General features: G+C 36.4%; 1 protein-coding gene across 1 annotated transcript in view; it reads left to right on the forward strand.

The window, feature by feature from the left end:
* ADAMTSL1 (ADAMTS like 1) overlaps positions 1–22,365 on the forward strand; it is a 4,128,157-nt gene that overhangs the window by 3,192,649 nt on the left and 913,143 nt on the right. The window lies entirely within an intron of this gene.

Here is a 22,365-nt window from a genome sequence, read left to right on the forward strand (position 1 = left end):
AGTTATGGTGGCAAAATATGGCCATGTTTTAAGCTGAGAAAAGAGATGTAAATGTTTATCGAGCGATTATTAATAGCTTCCAAAGCATTTTAGCATCACTGTTTTGCAGTGTTTGTTTCTGATGAGTATAGTTCTGGCAGTTTTTTTGTGCTTCTGCTTTCTTCTGTACATTAAGGAATTCTGAATGCTATTTTAGTCCTAACATTTTTTCCAGTAATGCCAAGTTTAATCTTGTTCCTTCATTTGTATCTTAAAGAATTATGTTTGCTAAGGTAATTTCTTCTCTTTTGATCATTTTTGATCACAGGAAACAGTCTCTCCTGAATTGTGATTGATGTCACTAATCAGCAGACAATAGCAAGACATCAGTAAAACAGGACATCCCCAATATCTGTCCCCCTCCCCTTATCTCTAGGGAGAAAGTCATCACTGCCCTCTCAAAGGCAAAAAAATACAGCCTCCATGGGACCCGATAACATCCCAGGCTGCATCCTACATGAATTCAGGCAGGAACTTGCAGCACCATTACGGAAAGCTTTCTACATGGCCCACCTCATTAGTAAGGGTATCTCATCCAGGGACAAATTGGTCATAACATCCCTGAATTCTTCCCTTATAAGACCCATTATTGAGTACAATGTCCCTTTTGGCATGTACCTCACAAAGCACATGCAGCAGCTGGAGACACCACAGAGGTTCCTCACCCGGAGAATCCAGGGCTCAAATATCTACCCTACACAGATAGGCTTAAAGCCCTGTCCCTCTACTCAGTCTCCTACAGACTCCTCAGAAGTGTTCTCTGTCTAGCATACAAAGCAACCTCAGAACCCACCCTGATGGGATTGCTGCATATTCGCAAGTCAAGTTCCACTCGAGTAACCCACACACATGACCTCAACCTGGTCTGTGACATCAATAGGCGTTGGCGGGACAGATTTGTGTCCCAGAGACTCCCCCTTTTATGGAATAGACTCCTTCTACATGTTAAGCAGAATACCGCATTAAACCTTTTTAAGTGCAATCTGGATAACTGGATGGGGAGCAGAAATTACACACCTGGGATTCCACCTGTGTCCCTGCCTGACAGTGGCATAGGATGCTGACTTGTTGGAACAATGGGCTAAATTCTTGGCTAGGCTTGTAAGGGCCTCAGCCTAGTAACTTCCTATGATCCTGTGTGTTATGATTAACTCTAACAAATGCATTTCATGTGTCTTAAAGGAGTGCCCCAAAAACTTTCATACTGTTTAAATGGATATGTGTGAAATCAATGACAGCTGTAAAATTGATATCTTTTCCTTGTACTGATCTGAAGTCACACTTTGCCTAAAAAATAAGTTTATAATTGTTTAGATGTGGCTGGTGTTGTATACACTTTCTAATATTTCAATAAAGAGACAATAAGGTAATAGGTCTATATAGCAATAACCCATGCCTGGGTTGTGGTAATGCTGGATTAACCCACGGTTGGTGTGGTTTGGTCATGAGGGTGAAGCCCGAGTGGCCAAACAAAGGCAACCGTGGGTAAATCCAGCATTACCCACACCCATATGTGGGTTATTGTTATTATACAATGACATTATTTAATTAAAAAAAATTACTTTTCTTAAATAATGGCATTGTATAATGCCTCCTTGCTACCCTTCCACAGCTGTCTGGTATTCTGCGTCAGTTCTGATGTACTGAGCATGTGTATGCCTATGCAGTACATCAGAGCTGTGGGCAAAAGCAACGGAGAAAGCAAGATCTCTGTTGCTTTTTACAAACTGTCTCGCTATGTTAAACTTGTTTAACATAGCGAGACAGCTTTAAAAAAAGCAATGGAGAATCTCAGTTGCTTTTTTTAAAGCTGTTAAACTCGTTTAACATAGCGAGACAGTGTGAAGCAATGGAGATCTTGCATTCTCTGTTGCTGCAAAAAAGAGTTATAGTAATGGAAAACGTCCAGGCGACCGGACCTTTTTCCATTACTATAACTCTGATTTACAGTTGTGCACGCTGACCAATCAGCATGCACGTTTTTGAATATTAATGGGGGGTTGTTGTATAATAGTTGTTTAAGGCCATTGATGCGCCATCCTAAAACAAGAGTACTATAAGCATGTTTGTCCAGCGAGATGATCTAATACCTTTCTTAGCAGAATGATTGATTACTGTTGCCACTTGGTGCTCAGTAGCAGGTTCAAAGAGCCTTAAGACCTCTTAAGGAAGCTTGTCTACTGATTCCAATCCCAGTTTTAGTTAAACAAATTTATACATCTGACTAAGTGTAGTAGTGTGGAAGGCGAAGAATGGACATTCTGTTTGCTGGAATAAAGTAGGAGAAATCATTTACATTTGATGGGATCCTTCTGGCACACAGTGTGAGAATGAAAATGACTCACAGTTTTCTTGCTATTTAGGTTAAGGGATGGGGGAGGCACATATTTGTGTCCTGTGTATGTTGCACTATCCTTGCAATTTGTGACTGTTGTAGAATTAAGAAAAAATAATTGCTGTTCCTCATAGTAGCTTTATTTTCCAAGATTTACATACATCTTTGTTCATTCCCTTGTTCTCTGTTTTTTGTATTATTAGAAATGTACTTTGGTGATACTTAGAGTGATCTCTATGCAGTACCATGTTCTTAAACTGGGAAATAATTCAAGGAAGTTTTTTTAGCTTGACTATCAATTTATGCAGACATGTCATGCAATATAAATGACTCAGAAAGATAGTATTGCTTAACTCTATCAAGGGGTATGATGTGGAGTGCAGTTATTGGAGCCCAATACAGGTAAACGTTCCTGGCTCTAACCAGCTGACATTCCTGGGATAACATAATCTGTCCTTTTGACACATTTCACTAATATAGGCATAAGGCCACTTGTTTAACCAGCCATTGCTCTGACAACATGAGGAAACTTTTATCTGTACCCTGTCTGACACATTCATACTGTCTCTTGGATATTATGTCAGTCTTACTCCGAAGAGCTATTAATTGGAATATACCATGAAGCAGTGAAGTGGGGAAACTATGATCACCATATTTCCAGTTTACATTTGAAGGACTGCTGCTGGTGGTCATTATAGTGGATAGATCATAGCTCCACCTTAAGTGATTTGAAAATCTGAAAATGTTTTTTGTCTTTGCAATGCAGGATACGCCACAAGTAACCACCCTAAGACACAAAGGAAAGAACAGTATACTGAAGAATATGACTTCATTGCTTCTGGCTGTTTCCTAGTGTATGATGGACCATGTTGCAGACAGTATAGTGTATAAACCTATATAAAAACAGCCTAAGTTAGGAAGGTTGGGTGGCTGGAGTTAGCATGAGACAATAACCTGTCATCACCAGTAGGAAAGAGAGCTTGTCTGCTGCTGAGACACCTGGGTAGTGGTGGTCTCTGTCATACATTTTGCAGGTCAGGGGACAAAGGAAAAGCACTAAAGGAAGTGTTGTTTCACAGAGAAGAGCCTTGAGCAGTGCTACACCAGGTTGTCTAGACATTAAACAATATGTACAGTGTTGTAGATAGTATATAGTTCATGTACAATGCTAACAGACAATGACCCCACATGGTGTCTTCTATAATAGCAGGGAGGGTGACATTCAGTGATCTTCTGGGTACATATTGTTTCCATATACCTTTTTCTACTGTTATTCCACTATGTACAGCCCACTGTAAGAAAAAAAATATGATATTCTGTCTAAGACTTACGAGACAATGAACCAATGTGCACCTTTTCAGCATGTTGTCATATATATTAACAATAACATTTTTCAACAGATTAGTGGTGTAACAATGGGGGCTCATGTAGCCCCTGTGTTTGCAAATTTAGTGTTGGTGGGAACATGAGATTATTATTAAATTACCTAATTATAAATTTGTAAGTTTTTATAAAAGATATATGGATGACTTGTTTTTCATCTGGACGGCTGATAGAAATTCTTTTGAGGAATTCCTTCTTCAGATTAACAATAGTATAGAATGGGTTAGGTTTGAAATCAGTGATATGGGTACATGTGCTCAGTTTTTGGACACAGAGGTAACGCTTGTTAGAGGTGAAAAGACATTTCATAGTAATATTTATCAGTAACAATCATTCTCAAATAATTACCTTCGCTTTGATAGTAATCATTCACATTTTCTGAAACTCAATATATTTAGGGGACAAGTAATAAGATTAAGAAGATTAATTAATGATGATTGGATATTTTATTAGGAAGTAGAATTTCTCATTAATTTGTTTATAGATTGAGAGTATCCATTTGGAAAGTTAAAGATTATTGCTGATAATGTAATAAAGCTAAGAGAAACTAGATTTCCACCTGTTTTGAAAGTAGGCTTAATTTCTAAGAAGGATTCACAAAGTTCTAGTAATTTGACAAGGAATGAATATACTTGTTCATTTCCATTACCTATCAGTATTGAAGCACTGTTTATACAGAATATTTCCAATAACTGGAAAACTGTATTGCGGAATGAGGAGCTAAGTAAAATAGTAGGGCCCATTCCAAATTTAATTTTTAAGAAAACCAAACATTTTAAACATATATTAGAACATCAGGTTATACAACAAATAGATGATGGAAGAGGAAAGAAATGGAGGACTTTTCGTTGTCAGAAGTGTTCCAATAGTTTTCATTTTAAACATATCAATTATGTTTGGGTAGCAAAGGAAAGGAATGATTGCCATAGTGAGGGAATTGTTTATATTGGATGCTGCTCAAACTGTGATTCTTTTTATGTGGGGAAAACTGTGAGAAAATTAAATAACAGGATTAGCGTGATTAAAAGAAAAGAGAAAGCAAATGTTCTGGCAAGACATGCATTAATTTGTAATTAGGAAGTTCCAATTTTAGTATTAGAGAAAGTTAATAAAGAATAAATTGGTTGATGGTTTTAATAGTCATTTGGAATTTCTAGAATTAAAATGGCAGGTCTATTTAAGAGCGGACACCTCCCCAGGTATCAATGATTCTAGATCAGTTAAAAGCTTGTTAAAATAAAGTTTAGGGTTTTATTGTTTGCCCTACTAGTATGGTGCTTCAATATAATCATTTTGGTTCTCTAAGAAGATGTTTCATGTCACTTTTATTAAGTAAGGACTGTGATTTGTTATTTTACTTGTGATGTCATTGATGGAATATGTAGTTAAATGAATAAAGTTGGTTATTTCATTTATTCTGAAAAAGTTTTTGATGTGAGAAGAACGAAAATGCTTAATAAAAAAGTTTTAATTTAATAAAGTGGTGGCGTTCTCTGAGTACTGCATACGTTTTGCTTAGTGTTTTTTTTTTTTGTTTGTTTTGTTTGGATGTGTTTGGCTGTGTTGTAAGCTATCTGAAGAAGTTTGGTAAAATCTAAACAAAAGTGGTCATCAAAATAGTTTTTTAATGAGTTATTTAATTAAAGAGTTACTTTATTTCATTTATTCTGAAAAAGTTTTTGATGTGAGAAGAACGAAAATGCTTAATAAAAAAGTTTTAATTTAATAAAGTGGTGGCGTTCTCTGAGTACTGCATACGTTTTGCTTAGTGGGTTTTTTGTTTGTTTTGTTTGGATGTGTTTGGCTGTGTTGTAAGCTATCTGAAGAAGTTTGGTAAAATCTAAACAAAAGTGGTCATCAAAATAGTTTTTTAATGAGTTATTTAATTAAAGAGTTACTTTTTAGCTGCTACCATGCTCTGTATCGGATTATTTTCTTCTGTGGTTGGTTATTTTTGTAGTATATTGGGTTTTAAAAAGTACACCATGAGGACGGGAAAGGCTTTAGCTAACATGTGGAAGCCCTCATATGACAGCTATAAGCCATTCCTGGTGAAACAGAAAGTGTTATCTACCATCTCATCCCTTGTTGATAAATACTGTATCCACTTAGAATGATACCAACTACCTAGACAGTTGTTAAAGCCAATTATCTTGTCTTAATATCTAGGCATCACTCATAATAAAAGCAATATAGTACTCAAGACCAGTATATTTCCTGTCTCTTGCACATGCATAGTAAGTTCTATCATGCCTCTCTTTGCACTCCCCTTTGGGAGGAGCACACCAGATCATTCAGTCCCACATGGGCCACCACCAATTCATAATAATCTTTATTTGGTTTATGGAAACTTAGAGCCCTTATGAGTCATGGATCCAGATACTGGACAAGCAACTCTGTTCTTGTCCAGTCTGGTGACTGTGAAGTCTGTCTGCCTAACAACAGACTTACTAAAACATTTCCCTGTGTGGAAGTAGACTGAGTGGGCCTTATGTGAACAGTCCTGCTTTCCTGGTGTCTCTAGAATGATCCTTGTGGATTTGTAGTATATGTGAGTAGAGAAAGAAGAAGTCATAGAAAAGGTGTTGCCTTGAGTGCCAGGGTCTGTGAATTCTAACATTGTGTTCTAGGACACTTTGGCATATTTTTCTGTACAACCTTAGCACATTTTAGGCGTAGTGGTGTGTTGTGATTAATGTGGTATTGTGATTATGTGATGTTTACCAGTAGAGAAGATCTTGTAGAGATATTAGAAATATTTCAGAAATTGTATAAAAATCTGTGTGATGCCCCCCCCCTCCCCGGGGGCAATAATCAAGGAGCCTGAATCGTCACCACTGACAATGGTGAGGGACATTCACTTGGAACAAAAATATGTCCACACAGTATTTCCAAATGCAGCTTTCTGCATCAAGCACAATTTCTCTTAACAGCACACAGGGAACACATTCAGTTCAGGGTCTGGGTTTCCCTATCTCTCTCTCTCCAGGCCCCCAGTAAGACTCCCCACTGGCACAGCTGTAGAGTTCAGTCCTCAGCCAAGTGTCCAAGTCAAGTCTTCCACCACTCTTTCTCTGTAAAACCAGTTCTCTGTGCCCCTGCTCCAAGTAGCTGAACACACACACTCTTTGAGATTTGATTTACACACACACACACACACACACACACACACACACACACACACACACACACACACACACACACACTCACACTCACACACCTGGGAAAGGATGGCACAGATTTACTATGGCCCTCTGCCCAAACTATAAGGTAGTTACTGCCACCAAACACTCCAAAGCACCTGCTCTAAGGCTCTTACAAGGGTTCCCAATTATACTGAGTGAAATTAATACTAATACAAATGGTATTGTTTTGACCAATGTAGTAGGGCTTTCTGGAGTGGCCACAGTGTCACAAAATAAATATAAGCACTCTCAAATGTTAAAATATTCTCTAAAAGACCAGCACTAATGAGGAGGTTAAATATATTTAATAATACATAATAAAAGAACATGAAAATACTAAATATCTGTTTACGATAAACACCCGTGTTTCAGACACAGAAAATATTAAAATGACACAGATGAATAGATTCACAGAGATACATAAAAAGCAGTACTTAACTAATCTCACTATATTTTCCTGACTGATCTAAAGAATTACTTATTCCCTGGTTACTTCCTAAAGCAAGGCAAGATGAAGTAGGTGACAGATCCTTCTTTGCAGGTTACAAAAATAGACTGCTCTGAGACTTCATTCTCATCTAGTATTAAAACATCATTTTAGTACTGGATTACAGAATAATATCACATACATCTGGTCCTCTGACTTTTGGTTCCCATACTATGCCCCTTACTAGAGGCTGCCAGGTTTTAGCACAGATGTGTTACCTTATATGCCTAGAGCTTTGCTAAAATCTTTTGTAGCTTCTGGAAGTCATAAAACAATTTCAAACTTCCACCCTTCCAGAGTAGCAATTGCTTACCCCCAAGGACAATGCAGAAGGCTTCCTAGTACAGACTTTTTGTCTTTGGCTGCTTTGGGACCTGTGAGGTACAATCTTTATGGCCAAAATTAAGTAATTTAATTTCTGGATATTTTTCTAAAAGTTAGCTGAGGCTGAGCTTAACCTCTTCTCTTCCAGTATCCTCTGTTACAATATTAAATTCAACAGTTATAATACAGTTTGACATACAAGACCCATCAGATCCAACTTCATTTAGGCCAATTTCGATTCTAAACCATGATTATAAAGTATTTGTCAATAATGGCTAAACGAATGGCAAAGCTGATGCCATAATTCTAGGGAAGGCAAACCTTTGACAACATTAATAGAACAATGCAAAAAGTAACTAAGCAAAGACAAGGCTCCAGCTTCTTTTTCAAATGCAGACTGCTTTAATGGCACACAGACACAAGTGCTTTCACCATAGGCGTCTTCAAGTATATGATTACCTTAGTTATCACACCCTTTATATATCAACTGACATTACATTTAATTTGTTCTTAAACACATATTACACTCTATCAGTGGTTTACAAACAAATACATCTATATATGTTTGTATAAAAACATTAAATTACATTAACACTACAAAATACTAGCAAATATATAAAGAACTACATAAATATATATATAAAAAACATATAATAAAAACATACATTATCTACGTAAAGGTCTATTCTTTAAAATTGGTCTCAATGGAATCACATCATTGAGACCATGTCCTGCATTAGCCCTGAGCCTCACTATCCATTCTACTTCCATCTTCTCTATCTTTTTTATAATATCCCCCTTTCTCTTGTTAATATCAGTTGTCCCTAATACTCCAAATTTAAAATTATGTTCCATATTGGTTTCTTTTACATGCTTTGCTAGGGCATTAAAATTACTTCCTTTTCTAATGTGGTATATATGCTCTCTTATTCTATCTTTTAAGGGCCTATCAGTTTTTCCCATATAGAAATTATTGCATACCTGACAGTTAGCTAAATAGACTACATGTTTTGTATTACAGTCAGCATTAACTCTCATATAGAAGGTCTTACCCATATCTGGATGTTTATATTCTATTTCTGTTGTTATATAGCTACACCAGTTACATTGTTTACATGGTGTAGTTCCTACTATTTCCTGTGGTGCTCCTATTGCCTTATTAGTACATAATCTTCTTTTTAAAGATAGATTATTTTTAAATGTATATTGTGGTATGGGACTTACAAATTTTGTAATTTGTTCATCTGTAGTTAAAATATTCCAATATTTATTTATAATATTCGTATATTCTTTAATGTTCCTAGAATAGCTAAGACAAAGTCATAGGTCTCTAGCCTCATAATTTTTAGTGCTATTTCTTGCATCCACTAAATGTTCTAGAGGTTCAGAGAAATATGGCCTATGGTGAAAGCGCTTGTGTCTGTGTGTCTGTGTGCCATTAAAGCAGTCTGCATTTGAAAAAGAAGCTGGAGCCTTGTCTTTGCTTAGTTACTTTTTGCCTTTTTATTTTGTGGATATTTAGCAAAGACACTTGGTCATTGTTGGTATATTTTTTCTTCATATGGTGGATTTATCTGTATTCCAACAACACCAAGGAGATGGCTACCAGAATAGAAGATATTGAAACTATAGAACTGGATTATAATCCGAACCCTTGTACTAAAACTATTGAACTGAATATCACCCAATTATGAGTAAGGTGAGCAAAACAATTAATCCATTGCTTAACAGCCACTTGTAAGTAGAAGGAATAGGCTCAATTAATATTGACTTTATAGCAATGAGAAGTGAGATTTTAGCCTTAGAAAAGGAGCTATTTAGGCTAAAAAGGGTGGAATATGAAAGATTCCACCTTGAAGTCTGTTTAACTGAAAGTATCGTACCCTGTGGGCTTAGGATCCTGAAGATGTCAGCTCAGGATCCATGTGATACCATGTTATTGAGTGAATGGCAGAAACTAAACTTAAATACAAGTTTAAGCTACCTAAGACTGTTAATAGACTCTGCTAAAAGAGAAACACTTAAAATAATAGATCTAATAAAAACTAAATATAGATCTATTAATGACAAGTATGATTCTAAACTAACTACTAAATTGTTAGACAACTCTATGAACAATGTCAACTGTTATGCTCGGAAGTTAGCTCAAACTAAGTTAAAGAAACTAATAAGGGATCGTAAAGATTATGCTTTGGGTCATGTCTTCACTTGGCCCCATGAATTTAACACAAATGCAATGGCTGTTGAATCGCAAACAATGATAGAAGTTGAACCGCTAGCTAATAACAGAAGTATGAGTAATAATTTTACTCTGAATAAGGAAACATGAACAGATTTAGAAGATCAACCCATTAGTAGTAAAGCAACCAATAAGAACGCCAACATACAGGAAGTTACGTCATTAGGAGCGAGAAGCAAGAACATCGTAGTGACTGCAGAAGTGCATCACAATGGCGAAGAGGACAATGCAAGGAGACATTTTTCTAATCAAGAACCCCCTGTACAAAATCAAAAGGAAATGCCATTGCAGTTTCCACTACCTATAATCTATAAAAGAAAGGTCGTTGAACAGAGGGACAAGAAATCAGCAGATATGGGGAAGGAGTGTTACGCGAGGCAAACGGAAGTTACAGGAAGAAAGGATAAGTCCTTATACTATAAAGAAAGCATTCAACAAACTAAGAACTTAGTAGTTAATCTGTCAACACAAGTTTTAATGGTTGATGAAATTAATGTTTTACAAAAAGGACTATCTTTTATACCCGCTGCCGATAGTGACATTACTGATCTAGTTCTGGATTTAAAAAATTTTACAAGAAATGTTATGCTCAAAGTGATGTTTGGAAATAATGATTTGCAAGATAATATGTTTAAGAAACCAAGTTTATTTATACCTAAGCAACATTCTCTTATTAATGCATTTGAACAGATGTGCATGGATGAATTTTATAATCAATATTATGAACAGAAAATTAAGCAAGCTAAATCTAAATGGCATAATTTAAAAAGGAATGAATATAAAGCCTTATTAGATTTACAGCATAACCCTTATATTGTAATTAGACCAGGAGATAAAGGGGGTCAAATAGTGGTGCTAGACAAACATGTATATGAAGCTAAAATGATTGAAATGCTTAAGAATTCACAATTCTATGTATGTATTAGTCAAATAGAAGTTGAACGAATGATGTTTAAAGTTAGTAGCAAGTTAAAGGAACTTGTTTTAGGCGTTATGGATGAGAGACTTTTTAAATATTTTGAAATAATTAGTCCCACCATTCCCATTATTCAAGGTCAACCAAAGATACACAAAAATAAAAATAACTCCCCTATGAGACCTATTGTAGCCGGTAGGAACTGGTGTACAGAGCCCCTGTCCATTTACTTAGAGAAGAAATTAAATCCCCTTCTCAAGATATCCAAAGTTATTCTAAAAGACACAGAGCATTTTATTAGGGATCTATACTCATTGTATATGGAAGGAGGGCAGGAAATAAGGAATTGCTTGTTAGTTGCACTAGATGTAGTGTCATTATTCACAGTCATCCCTAACGACATAGGAATTAAATATGTTATTAAAATGATGACTGAATAACTGCAGTGGTGGTGCTGCGGTAGCATTGTCGCCTCACAGTAAGACGGTTGTCCTGTTCGATTCTCAGCTAGAGCGTCTTCTGTGTGGAGACATGCATGAATGGGCGTACCTTCATTGAAGGTTGTGCATCAGGGCCGACAACTCAGCATGTAAAAATCTACTGCCAATCATTAGCGGACTGCAGTTCCGCTGTGGCGACCACTAACCGGGATAAGCCGAAAGACACAACAACAACATTAAAATGATGACTGAGTCAGGTAATTATGTTACCAATGAAGTAGAATTGATACAAGCCTTACTATATTTGGTATTAGAAAATAATATATTTATGTTTGGAGAAAGTACCTTCTGGCAAAAGAATGGCATAGCGATGGGTACATCGTGCGCCAATACTTATGCAAACATAGTAATGTCAGTTTGGGAAAATGAGTATATAGAAGAAGGGGCTTATAAAGATCAAGTTTTATTCTTCCGCTGGTTTGTAGATGATCTTTTTTTCTTATGGAAAGGTACTGTAGAACAACTAAAAGAATTTATAGTATATCTAAATACTTCCACACAATTTCTTAAATTCACTGGAGTTTATTCCCAGTATGAAGTTAATTTTTTAGATATTACAGTTATTAAAGAAGATGACAATAAATTAAGTACTAAGATGTACAGAAAGGACTGTCATGTTAACAAGCTGCTGAGTAAGGATAGTATGCATCCTAATTTTATCTTTAAGAATGTAGCACAAAATCAAATTTACAGAGCTTCCAGATTAAATGTTAAGAAGGAAGATTTTAAGCATCAGGTTAATGTTACTAGGAATGAACTAATGGAAAGAGGCTGTAATGAATTTGTTATTGATAGGAATGTGAATCGAATAGAAAAACTGAGAGAAAATAGAGCTAGGCCATATTTCTCAGAACCTCTAGAACATTTAGTGGATGCAAGAAATAGTACTAACAATTATAAGGCTAGAGACCTAAGACTTTGTCTTAGCTATTCTAGGAACATTAAAGAATATATGAATATTATAAATAAATATTGGAATATTTTAACTACAGATGAACAAATTACAAAATTTTTAAGTCCCATACCACAATATACATTTAAAAATAATCTATCTTTAAAAAGAAGATTATGTACTTGTTGTTGTGTCTTTTGGCTTTTCCCGGTTAGGGGTTGCCACAGCGGAACTCCGGTCAGCTAATGATTGGCAGTAGATTTTTACATGCCAAGTTGCCGTCCCTGATGCTCAACCTTCAACGAAGGTATGCCCATTCAAGTATGTCTCCACACAGAAGACGCTCTTGCTGAGAATCGAACCAGACAACGTCTTACTGTGAAGCGACAACGCTACCGCAGCACCACCACTGCAGTATCTAATAAGGCAATAAGAGCACCACAGGAAATAGTATGAACTACATCATGTAAACAATGTAACTGGTATAGCTATTTAACAACAGAAATAGAATATAAACATCCAGATATGGGTAAGACCTTCTATATGAGAGTTAATGCTGACTGTAATACAAAACATGTAGTCTGTTTAGCTAACTGTCAGGTATGCAGTAATTTCTATGTGGGGAAAACAGATAGGCCCTTAAAAGATAGAATAAGATAGCATGTATTCCACATTAGAAAAGGAAGTAATTTTAATGCCCTAGCAAAGCATGTAAAAGAAACCATGTATTAGGGACAACTGATGTTAACAAGATAAAGGGGGATATTAGAAACAAGATAGAGAAGATGGAAGTAGAATGGATAGTGAGGCTCAGGGCTAATGCAGGACATGATCTCAATGATGTGATTCCATTGAGACCAATTTTAAAGAATAGACCTTTACGTAGATAATGTATGTTTTTATTATATGTTTTTATATATATATATTTATATAGTTCTTTATATATTTGCTAGTATTTTTTAGTGTTAATGTAATTTAATGTTTTTATGCAAACATATATAGATGTATTAGTTTGTAAACCACTGATAGAGTGTAATATGTGTTTAAGAACTAATTAATGTAATGCCATTTTATATATAAAGGGTGTGCTAACTAAGGTAATCATACACCTGAAGAAGCCTATGGTGAAAGCACTTATGTCTGTGTGCCATTAAAGCAGTCTGCATTTGAAAAAGAAGCTGAAGCCTTTGCTTAGTTACTTTTTGCCTTGTTATTTTGTGGATTTTTAGCAAAGACACTTGGTCATTGTTGGTATATTTTTTCTTCAGTAATAGAACAATGATGATCCAGAGGAAAGAAGAATCTAAGAAAATACCACCAATGCTGGTGGGTCTTGATGTAGAAAAAACATTCAATAGAATAAGCTCAGATTTTGTGAGCAGGACAATGGAAGCATTTGCATTCCCTGACACTATAATAAGATTAATTAGGAGGATATGTGAGGGATTGGAAGTGAAAATTAAAATGAGGGGTTTCCTCTCTGATAAGTTCTGTTTGAACAGAGGAACCATGCAGGGATGTCCTCTTTCCCTTTGTTACTTGTGTTATATTTAGATTGATTGGCAAAGAAAATAAGGGACTCAAAAATTCAAAGATATAATTGGGATGGTAATCAAGAACAGTTGACATTATTTGTAAATTATATTATTTTGTACCTGATAAAACCAGAAAAGGACATTTCAGTGTTGTACATTTTCTGAAACACATTCAAGTCTTTTCGGAATACAAGATTAATAAAGATAAATAGTGGACTGAGGCAAAAAGGTTGTTTCCATGATTCTTGAGTATTTACATGTCTTGCAGTTGGCAAAAGCAATGAAAGCACAATAAACATAGAGAATACCTATTGCAGTTAGACTGAGCGCAGATGTGGTGAAAGCAGACTACTTGCCATTATGTCAGAGAGAGGAGGAATAGGGCCAGTGCTTGTATTCAAGGGTTGGAAGGACACTCCTTTGGATGAACCTGAAGACTTAGGGATGAAGTACTTAGGGTGACACTCTGAAGTTGTATTAGATGGTGGCATATCTAGCAATACTTAGTGAAAGTGCAGAGTTAGTTTTACCATAAATGACTGATAGTGTTGATTCACACTATTGGCCACTAACTGGCTACTTCTAGGACTGATCTCACTGCAACTGTATTTATCTAAGAATCAGTGTCACTTTGTTAATTTTCTCACTAGAAGCAAACAGTAGCACTAATCCTAACTTGGCTCTTAAGAAGCAGGTGACAGGCTCTCTGGTGTTCAGCAGTCTTGTCCCAGATGTTGCAGGGGTCTGTAGATTTGTTAACAGCATGTGCAGCAGTTCAGCACAAGTGAGCTAAGCTGCTCAATGGATCAAAAATAAAACCAAAGAGGTATCCACTAAAGCAATAACCTAACCAGTCAAGGAATTCTCATACCCACTGCCCAGTCTGAGACAGTCAGGAATCAATACCCATGTGCTCTGTCTATCACCAGGAAGTAAACAGTAGAACTAATGCCATGCTGGCCAATAGGAAGCAGTTTTCAGGCTTTGATGTCTTTGTTGTCTCTAGGAAGGCTAGAGAACATTTGTTCCTCTGTTTTTTTCTCTCACCAGCAGCCAAACCAAATCAATGATGCCAAGCCAACTGGTCATTAGGCTTTCTCCAGGTGTTGCAGCCAATAAGTAAGATGGAAAAAAGGAGTTAAAACTTTAGGTATTGCACTAAGTGGGTAAGAAGGTAGTAAATACAAGGTAACCAAAGGTTTAACAGTGCAAGAGGGGGGTGTTCCCAGTTTGATCTTCCAGTGCTCACTGTTATGGGCAGATCAGATGAGACCAGGATGAGGTTCCAAGGTCAAGTGTTCAGTAGGAGTGGCCCACTCAAGATCCTCTGAGTTTAAAAGCACCCCAGGGTCTGGATGGATGGAGGGGAAAACAGTCACACAAGAAGAGCAGTAACAGATCAGTGGAAGGCACCAAAGATTTAAACCTTTTCTTGTACTGTTTACTTTAAATAAAACGACAACTTCTCAGCTCCCCTCACAAATCATTTAGACTTAATCCCTCTGCCACAAGAAAATGGAAAGCAAATATTTGTAACTAGCCATAACTAAGAGCTTTTAAAACTCCAGTTCCTAGTGAACTGCCAGAGTCAGCCACTCAGTGGTGAACTACTTGAGTATGACAGTCACTGGAACTGTTGCATCAGGAGCCCAAATACACATTTAATAATGACCCACATCTAGGAATGGGTAAAGCTGTATGCCTGAAACTCTGCTGCTGATTTTGAATTAATGTAATCAGCGTTTGTTGCAAAATGGAAAGTTACATGTTTATTTCATTTTATTTATTGCCACATGTCTTCCGTTGTAGTTCTTCATGTTCCTATATTTCGTTGTGTTGTTCTGATATGCACATGTTAAGTGTTAATTTTCAAACTAACTGTTAGCAAATGCATAACACAAGTGAACAGTCTTCAGAATCCATGCATAATAAGTATTCCTGTGACATTAAATACATGTCTGATTAACCCATTATTATTAACCACAAACTGGAACACAAGAGAGGTTAGCTTTTCATGTCCCACATACACTGTTATCCATAAATATGCAAGTATGTGCAGCTAATGACCCCAAGCAGTAATGGTGTACCAGTATGGATGTGAAAAGCCTGCACTATGGAGAAATGTTTCTTGGAGCTATTTATTTTCCACCAAGCATGACAGCGGGGAATGTGAGGAATATTTCAAAATGCTGAGGCCTGGGATATTTTCACAGTCTTACCAGTTGTCCTTTGGAATATGCCTGTGGCCAGAAAACACAGCATCATGAGCACTTTGCTGTCCAATGGAATAGGCCATTTTATAACCACTGCAACATGATGTTCAAGCCCTGCATATATCATGCGTTTTGGTCAGGAACAGCACTTCCAGCACTGTCTAGGCTGTGTGCAGGATGAGGCATACCTTAATCCTTGGAATCATTGTTTATCTTGTTGCTGTTGTGCTCGGTGTATAGCAGCATTATACATTAAATTGTGTAGTATATGTCATTATTTGAACCTATCATATGTAATATTCTATGCTACACAGAGATTTACAGCATGCTTTGACTAAAGAGATACACTTTTATTACAAAATTAGGCTTCCCATTACTGACTCCAAAATGCAGGACAGTCATGGGTCTGCTCATTATATCTGTGAATGACATCAGCTAATGTTAGATTATTTCATTTCACATTTTCTGAATCAGAAACAGGCTGAGTTCTGCATGTGTAGCATTATAGTATTGTTCTGAGATCTGTGTTGCTTTTCTACATCTGGCTTGGGCTTGCTCCACTGAGAGTTGTTCTGGCATACTCCTATCCAGTGCACTGATAAGCAGGGTCATTAGAGCAGCTGAAAGTAATGCTGAAATGCCACTTAGCATCACTGTATGTAGTCCATATATACACAGCAAATCTGTGCAAGGATTCTGCAGCCTCTCTATCTGTATGATTACAGCCTGCCTGATATATATATATATATATATATATATATATATTTGGATTCACTTTATAACCTCGAAATGCTGAAATATCAAATTCCGCAAAACCACATAACCGAAAACACCGTACACACTACACTAAACATACAACACAACACCCACATCACAACATAAACAAAAAAAAACACACATACACAACTCACACACATAAGCAGGGGGGCAAGCCCCCCTGTACCCCCCACACACCCCCTACTTATATATACTAACTCCGAGATCACACAAACACAACACAAAAGCTCACTCACACACGCACATTCTCCAATCCCTCACACACACTCTAACTCCCACTCAAAACCCTTACAAAACACTCACTTACCTGACATAATACCTACATCCACACACGGCACCGTGCACCACCAAAACACAAACCCGGACATTACGTAGCACAACTTCATAACCGCAAATTCAACATATATTCGAGATATGTGAAATTCACGATTATGAAAGTTCGCTATTTCTAACATTCGACTTTATAGCTTCGAGAGACTGAAATTCGACATTTCAGTATTTCGATGTTATAAAGTGAACCCATATATATATATATATATATATATATATATATTTCATTTATTTTTCCCAGTTCTGCCTTCCTGGTGACACAGTATAATTGCAATTTTTAAAAATGAACCAGAACGTATTGTTTTACAGGTTTACATTTTCTTGGAACCCACCTCATAACTTGGTCCATCTATGTTACATTATAACTTTAAAGGTTTCATGCAGCTTTAGGTTTGCATGTTAATGTAAAGCCCTTTTCATTGCTTTTTCCCTCAGTTATAATCAAGGAATATTTTGTTCTTCTTTCTACACTTGCTTTTTTCTTTTTAACCAGTCTTTCTGCTATGCAAGCATTACTTGATTTCTCCAAGAAATCATTCCTCTACTTTTTATCTCTCTCTCTCTCTCTGTTACACAAAAACTCAGATTTCTGGAACCAAAAGCAGGGACATCCATGGACATAACAGTGTACTAACTGAAATAATATCCTGGTGAAAGAACTCTAAAAGTCATAATGCCACATGAAATATATAAACATCAGCACCAATTTCGGTAAGGCCACTCAATAGTAATACAACTTTTGCTGTTATATGACATATTCAAAACCAAAATACTGCATTACCTTTATGCTAAGAAACAGACTGAAGTTTTTTTGTAGTTTTGTACTCATTTTTAACAATAACAGTTTCGCTATACATTTGTTCTGTTAAGTTTAGAGTCAAAATAACAGTTGTCATCATGTAAGGGCAGGTGTGCTATGTAAAGAAAGGTACATGGCAGGTTTCCCCATGTGTCACTAATGCTCATGGTCTTATAATTCACTTGCTTTCATGTTAAAGCAAAATAGTTGAATGCCTGAGGAAAATGTGAACTGTTTTGGGGAGTTTCTTCCCTAAAGTTGTACAAGTTAGTAATTTTGAGTGTGTGGAGGGTTTCTCCTTTGTAGGGGTTTGTAGGAGTGCTTGTACCTGCAAAAAAATACTTATTTCAAACTGGTGTATTATCTTACATGTAATGGGCAGCTTTTCAGTTATTACAGTTGAGACATAATGATCAAGTTTTGATCTGTCATAGTACAAGCTATGGGGTTCAGTGCATAGAGGCATTTTTAGTTAATTTATTTGAGGGCATAACACTGATAGGTACATTATGACACAGAAGTAGGGAATTTGTAAGTTAGTACTGATTATTTGTTTGCCATCACTGATCATTTTTTCTCTGGCCACTTTATTGTTGTAGATATCTGATTTCTAATCTCTACTGCACTACCATCTATGAGTCCTTTGTGTATGATATTTTACCCAGTTAGTCTAAGCTTGCAACAACATATGTTCTTACTAATACCCACAGAGGAATTGCAAAGGCATCTGCCATTCATTCACAGTACAAGCACCTCCTCACATTCTTATCTTTCTTTTTTATTTCCCCATATTGTACATCAAGCTGTAGCAAGAGCAGGGCATTTGTTGGAAGAATTTAGGGGAGGGTGTGATCATAGCTCTCAATGTGTTAGCTAAAAAACTTAGGAACAAAGCCAAATATAATGATGAGCAAAAGCCTAAAATCAGGGAGAGATTTTAAGCATTGCTCTTACAATTAACTTGGGAAGTTGCTAGAATAACAAATTTTATTATGTTTTTTCAGAAGTCTACAAAATCTGAAACACATAAATGTTTTTAATAATTTATTGACTGCTGTCTTCAAAGATTTGTCAGAAAACCAACGATTCTGTGAGCAACAGGCCAAAAATATGAGACCAAATAACATACTGTGCACAATCAGAGGAATTTGAGAGCTATGGACATATAGTGTTTTCATAAATGCATACTGGGCTTTTTGAATTGTGATTATAATTGTATATGCCACCAGACTCTATACAGAAGAAATAAAAAGTAATGGAGTTAAGATACTTCAGGATTCCACTACTTGGATGTCAGAGATGGTTAGCACAGCTAGTACTGATTGTGGATGGTTTGGGTTTAAGAGCTTAGCCCCCAGCCAAGGCACTTATTTGCCCGTCTCTGCCTCTCTCTCTTTCCATATACATCTTATGTCTGTATCTTACAATATGAAATTGTAATTATTTTTTAAACTGCCTTGTACATCATCATTCAATTGTGAATGAGTAGCTCATCCACTGCCTATGGACAACCTTTACTTAACTGAATGACATTCCTTGAACCAATGTCTTCTGTGTATTTCTGCACACAACCTAGTAGGTGTGCTAATGCTCTAAAAGTGACCCAACCATATTCCCAAAACCTTTTTACCATAATACTACCTCCATCCATAAATATGCCATTACGTCACATTTGTATATTAATTATGCTGTGTTCCCCATACTCTGTGCTGTAACAGTTAAGTTCTGCTGTTCATAAACTGATCCTGAGTTAATGTTTTACCATGCCCGCTGCCTTTGTTTTTGTGCTTCTAGTCATACAGCACAGCTCTCACATTCTCCACCAGTAGTTACATATGCCTCTGTTGGTGGCCTCATTTTCCTTTCTTGAGGCTCCCTGTCCTCAGAACACCCATTTAGTTCTCATCTAGTACTCCTGATGTCTGTGATATGCTGTCATTTTTGTCTGAAATTCAAACTAAGAAAACTTTGTAGTGTCACAATCTGAGAAACACACAGGGATTTCATCTCTGTTTCTTCCCTCTACATATTTGTGCTTTCCTCAGGAAAAAGGTTTGCATTTTCATGTTATACAGTAAACTGTCAGTTAACCAGAACTCAAGCAACCGGCACTCTCAAGCAACCAGCAAAAAAATAATGAAGAAATACAGTAACATTTTCATGCGTTGCACTTTCTACCCCCCCCCCCTCCGCAGAAACATACCTTACTTTATAGAGTTTTAGAGTTTTAAAAAGGAAGATACAAATACATTTCCTTTCTCCTAGTCAAACCAAATAGTATAGCTTACAGTATCAGTCAGGCCTATTTTTAACAGTAACTCTCAAGCAACAAAAAACTATAGTTATCCGGCATCTACCAATCCCCATGGGTGTTGGTTAACTGAGAGTTTACTGTATAAGGTTATCTTCTATTATACAGCAAGTCCCTCACAGGTGGATGAAATTTATTCTTTGGAAGGATCTATTATTAAACAAGAAACTTGTTCAGGTTAGATCGGTGACAGTTCCATTCATATAAAGAACTGGAGTGAGGCAAACTTATCTCATCCACAGAGAAAGAGAGAAGACTGATCTGTGTGAAAACAGTGTCATTCCAAAAAAAAGGTAAGAAGAGCATGTTTTATGGCTCAGTTCAGTTCAGTTCATACCCGATCCTTGTAAGAGCAAAGGCATTTGCATAGGTGGCAGAGAAGTACTTTCCAGTTTTCCCCCAAAGGCTTTTCAGGTGTTCAGTTTCTCCAGCAAGCAGTAGTATCAGAGATAAGTAGAACAGCTGGCAATTTCCTGCAGACATGCAATTGCTGAAATAATGTATTTGGAAGGAAAATGGAAAGATGTACAAATGGGGACCCCTGAATGAAAATACAACATTTCTGAAGATGAGGGGGGAAGACTGAAATATTTAAATCTAGAGGTTCTTTTTTTACTAAAAAGCTCATAGGTATTGATCCTTGAGGGAATGCTGACCAGATGACCTATACTCACTCTCTGTACACATGCATTTGGTTGAGAGGTCACAGTTAGATGATAAGGAAACCTTACTGACGAATAAGAAATTGGATATCAAGATAGTTCCTGGTAATCCTGCCTTCTAATACACATACTGATTCTGAGTTCATTTTGTTTAAATAAGTACATGACCATGTCCATTTTCTCCAAGTAACTGTTTATGCGTGTCATTCATTAGTATGATGAAGTGTAGGGCCTCATCAGCTGTTAACACAAAGTGCTTAATACGTTTAAAGACAATTTTGTTTATCAATTTGTACCTGTGCTGTTATTGTAGAGCACACAGCAGCACAATTACAGCTACTTATATTACTTGTCTGATCCTGTCCTTGAAAGACATGCTTTTGTTTCTTGGATGTATTCTGATGCTTAAACACTATTACCAATCCATTCTGCTGTCTAACAAAGTACACACTACAACACTTACAGGCAATGTTTTAATATAACTAACAAACTCTTTCATTTCTGTGTCTTTGTTATTAAAAATCACAGATCAATACAGCTCAATATCCAACTGGAAATTTAATCTTGATGTTGTGTCTTTCGGCTTTTCCCAGTTAGGGGTCGCCACAGCAGAACTCCGGTCCGCTAATGATTGGTAGTTGATTTTTACATGCCGAGTTACCAGCCCTGATGCACAATCTTCAATGAAGGTACACCCATTCACGCATGTCTCCACACAGAAGACGCTCTAGGTGAGAATCGAACCGGACAGCATCTTACTGTGTGGTGACAATGCTACCGCAGCACCACTACCGCAGAGTACTCATAAAATCCCAGTGGGCTGTACTAAATGCCTTCTGTGCATCAAGACCCACCAACAACAGTGGCATTTTGTTTACACTTGCCTTCCTTCCAGATCATTACTGTTCTATTAAAGGAAAACTCTGGGCTAGAACTAAAAATATATGTTTTTTTTTCAGTCTATCTTTGTTTCCAGACCTATTTTAACACCTAAAATTGACTCTAAGTGCTTTTTTTGTAATTTTAGCCTGTTTACAAATCTATTTAATAGTCTTTAGTTAACAATGTTAAATGAACTAGGTAAATAATTTCTAGTTAAAAATATTTTAATTTCCTGTTCAAATCTGAAATATCTTGGTATTTACTATAAAAGAATAATAAATCATTTATACTGTGGAATTTTTCATCAACTTTGTACTAGAAAAAGCATGATGGAACACAGTGTTTGGATTGCTAATGAAGGAAATACTTCTAAATTCAAAACCCTCTTAAAGTACTTGTATTTTGAACATCAAATTTTGTTGATATTTCAGTCCTTTATTTCTTTATTATAATTACTGGGTCCTCATTGATTAAGTATTATACAGGATAAAATTGGATCAGTATAGATAAAATGGAAAAAATAAATCATTACTCAAATCAAACTTAGTATATACTA

Source organism: Protopterus annectens, chromosome 2.part0 (genome assembly GCF_019279795.1).
Source record: "Protopterus annectens isolate FY-2018-M chromosome 2.part0, PAN1.0, whole genome shotgun sequence".
Taxonomy (NCBI): Eukaryota; Metazoa; Chordata; order Ceratodontiformes; family Protopteridae; genus Protopterus; species Protopterus annectens.